This window comes from Agelaius tricolor, unplaced genomic scaffold (genome assembly GCF_023055355.1).
Source record: "Agelaius tricolor isolate 1412-34295 unplaced genomic scaffold, bAgeTri1.0.p SCAF_1, whole genome shotgun sequence".
Lineage (NCBI taxonomy): Eukaryota > Metazoa > Chordata > Aves > Passeriformes > Icteridae > Agelaius > Agelaius tricolor.
The window spans coordinates 112,163,405-112,173,740 of record NW_027269261.1 but is presented as its reverse complement, the minus strand read 5'-3'; the positions used below and the strand labels follow the sequence as shown (position 1 = coordinate 112,173,740).

General features: G+C 48.8%; 1 long non-coding RNA gene across 1 annotated transcript; it reads left to right on the top strand.

The window, feature by feature from the left end:
• Window positions 1–299: 299 nt before the first annotated feature.
• LOC139599933 (uncharacterized) lies at window positions 300–10,111 on the top strand. The gene is made up of 3 exons (XR_011682365.1): window positions 300–509; window positions 3,930–4,131; window positions 9,607–10,111. It is a non-coding gene; the product is annotated as an uncharacterized lncRNA (long non-coding RNA).
• The last annotated feature ends 225 nt before the right edge of the window (window positions 10,112–10,336 follow it).

Sequence of the window (10,336 nt, the reverse complement as noted above, 5' to 3'; positions counted from 1 at the left end):
GAATGCCCCATAGCCTCTCCCTTTATTTGAATAAAGCCACAAAGGACTCCTCTGTCTCCTTTTTGGACATAAACCTCTGGTGTTTGTGGATTAATCTTCCTAACACCAGGAAAATTTTTAATTTTCCCAACACCGGGAAAATTTTAGTCCTGGGAACTTGCTCTCGTTTTATTGTCCCATCCTGGCAGAAATTCCTGCCATTCCCTCTGCTCCCCTTGGCAATCACTCTGGGAGACCGGGGCGAGCCCCCAAGGCATCCTGAGCTGGCCAGAGCTTCCCAAATCCTGCCCAGGCAGCCCAACATCCTCTGGCTGGTGCCAGGGAGGGGTGGCAGACCACCACAGCAGCAGGAGCATCTTTGAGTGAAAATGTGAAAAAACGGGCAATTCTCAGCAGTGGGGGCTGGGGCAGGGAATTTTTTGGGCGCTGCAGAAGGACCTCGGATGCGACGCCGGCGCTGGGGCTGCTCAGCAGCGATGGCCCCGGATGGAGTGGCGCAGGTTCAGTGGGTCAGAAGCCCCTTTTTATCCCGGTTTTTTGTCCCTTTGGATTGGTTTCTTGTCGGATCCTTCATTTCCGCTTGATTGGCCCATTACAGTTCTGTCCGGGCTGGCTCGTTTCGCTGGGGCGTGATGCACTGCACTTAGGTGTATTATGGTACTTTGAGTATTTCTTATATTTCTTATAACTGCCCTTTGAAACCCCTTTTACAATATAATAACCAAACTAACAGCACATGCTTAACGATCTATCAACTATTCTACAACACTTTCTGACCTATTTTTAACATGGAATGTAAAGGTTCAGGGGGAATGGCAGGAATCTCTGACAATATGGGATGTAAAGGTTCAGGAGGGGATGTAAAGGTTCAGGGGGAATGGCAGGAATCTCTGACAATATGGGATGTAAAGGTTCAGGAGGGGATGTAAAGGTTCAGGGAAATGACAGGAATCTCTGGCAATATGGGATGTAAAGGTTCAGGGGAATTGCAGGAATCTCTGACAATATGGGATGTAAATGTTCAGGGGGAATGGCAGGAATCTCTGACAATGTGGGATGTAAAGGTTCAGGGGAATGGCAGGAATCTCTGACAATATGGGATGTAAAGCTTCAAGGAGGGGGTGTAAAGGATCTCTAGGACAAGCCTGAATCCTGAGGTCATATCCCTTGCCTGACTTCTTCAGAAGTTCCTCAGGAATTAGGAGTTACTCCTTAGGAAAAGGAGTAAAATTGTCCCTTACAGGTAAGGGGGAAACCTGAATCTTCTGTTCCCCAGCCAGCTCTGCCCAGAGGGGCTGAGAAGAGCAAATCTGTTCCCTCCAAAATCCAGGAGAACAAAAAGTGAGGGTTTGAGGGAGGTGCCAGCAGCAAACAAAGGCTCCCCGAGCACCCCCGAGCCATGCCACGATGCACTCAGTGGTTCTGCTGAAGGCTGTAAAGCTGGCTCTGCCTAAAGATAAGCTGAGCCTGCAGGCTGGGCTGGCTGGAGCCCAGACCAGCACAAAGAGGGCTTTGTGCGAGCGGGATGCTCAAGGGGATGGGGCAGAGCTGCTCCAGGCGGGTATTGAGAGCCCGGCGACAAAACGGGGAGAAACTGAAAGGGGACCTTTCTTTCTTTGCTCTCCGGGAGATGGGAGGGAGCTGCACACGGGGATGAAAAAGCCGCAGGTGATCAAAGCCCCGCGGTGCGAGGGGAACAAAGCAGCGCAGGGGGGAGCGGGAGAGGCAGAGTCAACATTCCACTGATGGGATCTGAGGGGAAAGAAAGGAGCTGCGATGTGACCGTGTTCACAGGGGTCCCAGGATGAGGGAAGAGACGAGGATCTGACTCCATGTTTCAGAAGGCTTGATTTATTATTTTATGATATATATATATAATATTAAAACTATACTAAAAGAATAGAAGAAAGGATTTCATCAGAAGGCTGGCTAAGAATAGCAAAAGAAAGAAAGATAACAAAGGTTTGTGTCTTGGACAGAAAGTCCGATGCAGCTGGACTGTGATTGGCCATTAATTAGAAACAACCACATGAGACCAATCAAAGATCCACCTGTTGCATTCCACAGCAGCAGATAACCATTGGCTACATTTTGTTCCTGAGGCCTCTCAGCTTCTCAGGAGGAAAAATCCTAAGGAAAGGATTTTTCATCAAAGATGCCTGTGACACTGCGAGGCTGAGCTGGAGATCATTAAAAGCCGCGTTTCATCTGGGCTGTGATGCCAGGGGTGAGGTGATGAAGGGTGGGAGGAAGGCAGGGAATGCAGGAAAAGCACATCCCTGTGTCCTGTACGGGCTGGGATGGGCACACACACACACTCAGGGGGATCTGGGATGTGCAGAGGGCCCATCTGAAATCCCCACGAGCAGCAGCTGAAGAATTGCAGCTGAACTTCTGGCAAGGGCAAGAGCTTGGCTTCGGGTCAGAGTCAGGTTTGGATTGGAAGGGACACTGGAGGTCACCTAGCCTGAGGTTTCCCTAGAGCAGGTTACTCAGGGTTGTGTCCAGATGGCTTTTAAAAATCTCCAGGGAAGGATAAATCCAGAAGCACAGAATGGTTTGGCTTGGAAGGGAGCTGAAAGTTCATCCCATTCTGTCCCAGGAACTTCCACTATCCCAGGTTGCTCCAAGCCCTGTCCAACCTGGCCTTGGACACTTTCAGGGATCCAGCAGCAGCCTCAGCTTCTCTGGGCAGCCTGTGCCAGGGCCTCCCCACCCTCACACTGAAGATTTTCTTCCTAAAATCTAATCTAAATATCCCCTCTTCTAGTTTAGAACTGTTCCCATTGTCCTGCTACTCTCTGCCCACATAAAAAGTTGCTCATCCTCTTTTTTATAATCCCATTTAGGCACTGGAGGGGGCTCTGAGCTCTCCCTGGGTCCTTCTCTTTTCCAGGTGAGCACCCCCAGCTCTCCCAGCCTGGCTCCAGAGCAGAGGGGCTCCAGCCCTTGGAGCATCTCTGTGGCCTCCTCTGGACCTGCTCCAGTGATTCCATGTCCTTATCAGATACTCCAGGGGTGGATTCAGTGCTCCAGGCTGGATGAGTAGAGGGAGGGAGCCCTTGGTCAGTCCTGTCCACACCCACCAGAGTGTTTGACCTGCTGTTCATAAAGAAAAAGGGGCGGAGGACAATTGGGGTCAGGGGTGGCAGGTGGGGCTCTCAGAGCTGTGAAATAACTGAACTTGCACCTGGAGAGGCTTGAGAAGCTCTTGGCTGTGGAGTTGAGATTTCAGGAGAGTTGATTGCAGCTTTTTGGGCAACTCTGAGGTTGCTATGAAGGGGAGAAGGTGTCCAAGACAGCTGGCTGATTTATTTTTAAAGAAAACTCATTCAGAGCTTGGGAACAAACCCTGCCTTTGCTCATGAAAATCAGGAATTTCAGCACAAAGCCTCCTTGGCTAATTAAGACACTTCTTAGCGAGCTGAGCTTTTAAAAGGGAGCATACAAGAAATGGAAATAAGGAGGGGAAATGAAAGAAGAGTGCAAATGCAAGGCTGGGCTACTTAGGGATGAAAGCTGGAGGGCTGAGGACCAGCTGGAGCAGAAAGTGGCCAGGGATGCTGAGAGTGACAAAAAAAGGGGGTTGTAAGTGTTTTAACAGCACACTTCAGGGAAAATGTGCGTGGGTTGTTGGATGGGGGGACAGCCTCACAAAGGGTGATTATGGCAAAGGTTGGATTCCCTTCTTTTCCTCAGTTTCTATAGGCCAGACTTGCTCCAAGATTCTGCACAGAACAGCAGTGTTTGGGAGGGAGAATAACCAGCAGCCAGGGAAATAAAATTTTAGGGGCTGTTTTAGTGGAATTAAATCTATTTACATCCATGGGACTGGATGAGAGTGCTCTAATGGAACTCTGGTGGAATTGTGGGGCTGCTGCCTGTCATCTACAAAAAACTCCTGGTGTCTGATCTCTGCCCACCCTCAGGTGCCTCCAAGATTTATACACACCTTAAGAAAGGAATAAAGGAGGATTTGGAGAGCTCTGGAGGTCAGCCCCACCTTAGACCCTGGAAAAATCATGGAGCATGTCCCCTGGGAATTAATTTCTGGACATGAGAACTCACAGATTCCAAGTTTAGTTCTCTGGAGGCTGGTGCATAAGGAGCTCTGCAGAAATGGAATTCCAGGTGAGAGGAAGCACACAAAGCAATCAACCTTTCTTCTTCTTCTGTGCCAAGAGCTTTGACCTGGGCTCAGGAGGAAGGCTGGCATTTTGAGGGTGTGAAGAAATCCCTTGGGAGTCAAATCCTGGTGCTAAATCCTTTCTTTCCCTGCCAGAACTGGAAAGAAATCGTGAACAACGAGGCAAATTTCACCTCACCCTGTGGCACGTGGTAAATCTCAAGATTTTTGCACCAACATCAGTCCCTGCCCTTGCTTGTCCTGCAGGTGGGATGGGAAAATAGTAAAAAACTCCAAAAAAGGGCTTTTCCCAGGAAATGTGGCTGGGTATATACAGCCAGCCCCAAGCTTGAAATGTTACTTTTAGCTCAGGGCAGGGGCTCAGCCTGGCTCTGTGTGACACCCTGGCTTTTCCCACCCAGGAAGATTTTTTGGTGGCTGGACTTTTCGCCCAAAGGAAGGATTTCCAGGAGCACCACAACTTGTGATCCTTCACAGAGGTGCTGGAGACTGAAGCTCCTCCCTGTAGAGCCCCTGGGACATCCTTCCTCTGCCATCCTCTCCTCCTGCATGGCAAGGAGCTCTCTGATAAATAATTCCCTTTATTTTATTTTTTTTTTTTTTGGCTGATTGCATGCTGTTACTAGGAAACCTCCTGGCATCCCTGGGACTGTAACTCAGAGCAGGCGGGCAGCTAATGGAGATAATTAAGATTTCATAGCCACCTTTCTGAAGGAGCTGGCCAGTGGGGGTCTCAGAGGGCTGGGGTCCTCTGTCTGTGCTTGGAAGAGACCCAGGGAAAAGAAAATAACTTCTTCAGGGCTTTGCTGGAGCTGCACTGGGGCTGGGAGCAAACCAAAAGCTGAGGAGCATTTCCAGGTGCTGGATTTCAATGGTCATCCCAGTCTCTGGCATGGGTTAGGCACAGGACAACAACTCCCAGGCAAAATTTGGGAGCTTTCATGGATCAGGGACATTCCTAAAATGTGGTTTGGTGTGGCTGCTGTTTTGTAATTAATAATATGGGCTTGATCAGATTGGGGACTTGGCTTCAGGCCCCAGGATGGGTCCTGGTTGTTGGTAAAGACACAGCTCCTGCTGTTCCCATCCAAACGAGTGATTCCACTGCTGGGGGAGAGGTTTGTGTGTCACAAGTCAAAAAAACTTCTCCTCTACAGCCTTGGCTTAAAAATGCACTGGGAAATTGTCCCTTTGCACACTGGAATTGTCCCTTTGCAAGATCCCTGAGAGGTTTGCATGTCACAAGTCAAGAAAACCTCGCCTCTACAGCCTTGGCTTAAAAATGCACTGGAATTGTCCCTTTGCACTGGAATTGTCCCTTTGCACTGGAATTGTCCCTTTGCAAGGTCCCTGAGTCCTCAGTGATTGCTCTCTGTAGGAAAGGATTCTTGAACTCTGTCCTGGCTGGGTTTCCTTGGCTCTCTGGGTGAACTGAACAGCACCAGGGTCAGTCCTGTGCCCAGCATTCCAGCTGGTGCAACCCACACAGGTTGATATTGTGACAGATGAGTATTGTCATGATTGACTCTCACAATTAATGGGCAAATATCATGTATATAGGTTAAATAAAGTTTTACAGATTTATAGTTATGCTGTACCCCCCTCACGTGGTTATCAAGGGACAGCTGGGGTTGGGACATCTGGGAGGGCTGGCTTGTCACTTTGGTGACATCTGACCTCCAATCAGGGTTTAGGAAGAGATCTCCACCACTGGACAGCAAAGAAGGGGTTGATGGACAGAACTTTGGGAGGGGTTAAAGGGTTAAAAAGGGAAAACCTCCATTGTGAGGGAGCTGAGCACATAGTGGGGGAAATCTTTTGCTCCCAGCCCTGTAACCTTTTTTCTTTATTGAATCTTCTGTTGTATTTTTGATAAGGTTTAATAAACCTTCCTAAACTATGAAAAGTGAGCAGCTATTTCTCACAATATGGTTAAACCCTCATGCCCCCAAAGAGGATAGCAGCCCCCAGGCTGGCAGTTTGGGATGATCCCTGGTTCCTACAACTCCTGAACACATCCTGCTGGTTGGGCTGGACCCACACCATGCCAGGAACCTCATGGGGCAGGCAGAGCCCACCGTTGGCAAGGCATTCAAGGCACCAAATCTTGGGATGGAATTGGCAGCCTGGGAAGGCAACAGCACACTCTGAAAAGCTGCTGCCTTCACAGGATGAGTCTGAGAGAATTGAGAACTTGAGCCCTCTGATCTGGTTAGAAGCCTTGCAACAGGCTTTCAGTTATAATTCACCTGCAGGACAAGATTTTCTCCAAAGCCCCAGTCCCAGCAGCTCCCAGGGTGGTGCAGGATGTGCTGAGCCTGCCAAGGTGTTCACACCTGGGAGCCCGGGAGGGGCTCAGCTGCATCTCCAGCTGAGCACCCACAGCAGGGGCCATCCCATGTCAGGACCCCTGACATCCCTCTGGCTGTCCTGAGCAGCCAAGACCCCTGCCAGGGGGCTCAGAGACCCTGGCACGGAGCCCAAAATGCCTCTGGTTTTGATTATGACCCATGGAGCAAGTTACCAACCTTAGATGAAGATCTGTGAGCCATGACAAATTAAGTAGAATGATGGTGAATTTATCATGGGGTGAAAAAGTAGATCTTGGGGTTTTTAGAATGGGGATTCAGGGGAGCAAGATGGAGGGATCTGGGCATGTCCAGCCTTTGTCCTTCTTCTTCTTGGCCTCCATCTTCTGCTGTGATGGTGGCACTTTTGGATTGGTTTAGAGTAGAAGCTCACTGTCTAACACAGGTGATAGGTATTGGGAAGTGATTGTAAATATTGTACACGTAATTTTTAGTATAAAGACATAACACCACCCTGGGGGCAGGCAGAGTGCCTGGACTGACTTGCAGGATGGACCTTGGCTGGACAGGAGAAAGAATTTTATAGATAAGATACAATAAACAACCTTGAGAACGAGAAATCAAGAGCTCTGACTCCTTCGAGCATTGGGCTGGGAAAAGAGACTTTCCAACCCTTCTCGGGGTCACTCTGACAAGCCAGAGATCCCAACAACCCCACATCTCATTTCCCACCTTATACTCACAGGATAATCCCTCCAGTCCTCTGCCTGGAGCTGACCTTTGCAGATCTCCATGGGGCACTGTCAGCAGCATTCCTGCTTCCCCCTGAGCTGCCTCCTTGGCTACCCAGGCCGGGAGCTGAAACAGTCGAGGGCAACTCCCTGTGTGCCCCCCCTGAGCAATGCCCACACAGGAGAGATCCCCTCAGAGCACATGGCATTTCTGGAGCAGCTCCTTCCTGCCCCCATTGTTCCTGGGAAAGGCAGACAATGATCTAAGAATGCAAAACTCCTGAAACCCCTCCAGAAAGCCGAAATTTATGAGCGGCCTGTTCCAACTGGCAGAGGGAAGCTGTCAGTGGAACAAAAACATTGTGTAATAACCTCCCTCCTCCCCCTCATCCCCCTCTGGGGGGAGCTGAGACAGCCACAAGGGAGAGGGGGGGTCGGGGAAGGAGCAGTGGTGAAGCCCTGATCATTCCTCACTGAGAATGGACTGGGTTGGGAGGGAAAATAAAGATTATCTCATTCCAACCTCCACCTTCCACCATCCCAGGTTGCTCCAAGCCCTGTCCAGCCTGGCCTTGGACACTTCCAGGGATGGGACAGCCACAACTTTGGCACTGCAGACCCCTCTCAGTGGCTGCCCCAGAGCATTTTAAAGCACATTTACGTGCTGATGGCAACAGTGACCAGAATGGTTTGTCTGACCACAGGAGCTCTGTAATATCCACCTTTTCCAAGGATAGAGCCAGTCCAGGTCTTGGCTGCTCTGAATGATGGGTGAATGAAGGTGGTTTCTTGATCCTTCTCCATAAAATAGATTGAAAAGATGAAAGGCTGAAAGCAGGAGTTTGGCCCAAATTCAATTGTTGCTTACCTTAAATTCCACATTTCACTTTAACTTCCCAACCATTGGAACCTGGGGCTCCCAGGAGTGAGTGTGATCATCCAGGAGTGTCCCAAGGAATGTCATCAGGAGAGTCCTGAGCCTGCAGAGGGGAGGGAAGTGCTGCCCTCAGCCTCCCAGATATCCCAGGTCACATGGAGATGAGCGAGGATTTTTGGAGTGGTTTGCACATCTTTGGGTGCTGCATCTGGTTTGTGAGTGATGCCAGAGGGGTGGTTCCTGCTGGGTTTTGGGCTGTCTCACTCGCATCCCCTCAGACACAACACTTGGTTGTAAAACGTGCAGCAGGGGAAGCGAGCCTGGCTCCGGTCCTGGTGTGGAGCCTGCCACCTCCTCCTTGCAATCCCTTGTTTTTGCCTTCCCCCTCCTCCTGTCTGCCTTGATCTGAAGGAAAACCCACTCAGCAGAGAGTGCCAGGCTGTGAAATAAACCCACGAGGTGCTGGGAATACTCCAGCTGGGATTTGTTCCCATATGCATCCATATCTATATCGTCTACATCTCTAAAAAAGGTTAAACTGTGACAGTTGAAATCCTGTGTAGCAGAGCCAGTCTGAAAATTCAGCCTTTAAATCCTTAAATGTGTCATTCCTTGGCTTTCCTGGTGCAAGGGGACCCAGTGTGGCTTTCTGTGACAGAGTCTCCACTGAATTTAATTAAGGTTTTATGGGGGTAATTGTGAGAGACCCTGGATCACTCACTGATTATGAGAAAACACTTCTCATGCCAAAAGAGTGAGGAATGAGACACTTTGCTGGGAACAATGACCCTTTTAATCATTTCTGCTTTGGGGCTGTGGCAGAGGAGCAAGGTCCTGTCCATTACCAGGTCGTGGCAGCTCATGCCAGGGACAGCAGCCAGCTGAGAGTGAAGTAAAATGTGTAAAATTGCTTTGTGCTTCCTCTTAATTGACCCAAAGGAAGTAAAAAGAAAAAAGAAACCCGGGCCAATTAATTTTTAACTGATTTTTTTATGGTGAGAAATGTAGAGCTTTGGACTGACTAAAACTTCAGGGATTGGGTCTAGTTAAGAAAGAGAAAGTGGAAAAGTTTTATTAAGGCTCCTTCAAGGAAAATTTTTTAACAGTTAACAGCAAAACAGTGTTTGAATGAAAATGAAGTGTTAATGTCTCAGCTGTAATTTAAAATTTTTAGAACTATTTTTGCAGAATCCCAGAATGGTTTGGGTTGGAAGGGACCTTAAAGTTCATCCAGTTCCAGCACCCTGCCATGGTCAGGGACACCTCCCACTGTCCCAGGCTGCTCCAAACCCCATCCAGCCTGGCCTTGGACACTTCCAGGGATCCAGGGACAGCCACAGCTTCTCTGGGAAACCTGTGCCAGGGCCTCACCACCCTCACAGGGAACAACTTCCTCCTAAGCAAAGAATTTTAAGTGATGCATTTGAGTTTTGAGTAATAGCAAAGTTTATCTCATTAAAATGCTAGACTGATTCCTCCCCTTTAAAATTTGCGTTGAGATTTTAGGGGCAAGCAAAAATAATCTGAAATTTTGTCTTCCAGTTAGCCTGGAGAAATCCATGGTCCTCCAGCCTGGCCACCTAAATTAAAACTGCAGTTAATTATTCCCATGGATTAATTCTCAAACTGGCTCTTCCATTTCACGAGCAACGTGTCTCACTGCTGGGTGGCTGAGGACAGCACTGGAATCAGTGCCCAGAAGATTCCTGCTTCCAAGAAATGGGGCAGCAGCCACTGGTGCTCCAGATGGAGATGCAGCTTTGATTTGTTGGTCTACAAAGAAGCATTTTTTGGATGGACTTCAGCAGAACCAACCTTGATTCCCACCAGCTTTTCTCTCCAGGCATCTGGGAAAGGGAATGTGGCTCTAAGACACAGGAGAGAAACCAGCACTCGAGGGTTTGAATCATCCCATTGTGGACAGCTGAGACCTGCAGGCTCCTGTCTGGGAATTTTGTGGTGGGAGCAATGACCTGTCCTCATGTTTCTCAAATCTGACCCAAAAATTGTGTGACTTTTAATTTTAAATAAAATTTAGCAAAAATCAGACCTATTTCTATTTATTTTTTCCTCCCTAGCCTGATATATTTGAAGTGCCTGGACCCACTTTTTACTCAGTGGCTAACTAACATAAAACATAACTTTTTTTTTTTTTTTTTCTTTCCCATAGTCTTTTGTCCAAACACACCATATGTGCTCCAACCTTATTTTCCTCCCATCTCTCCTGGACTGCCAGGTGGAGCTGATGGGCTTGAATGGATACAAAAACCTG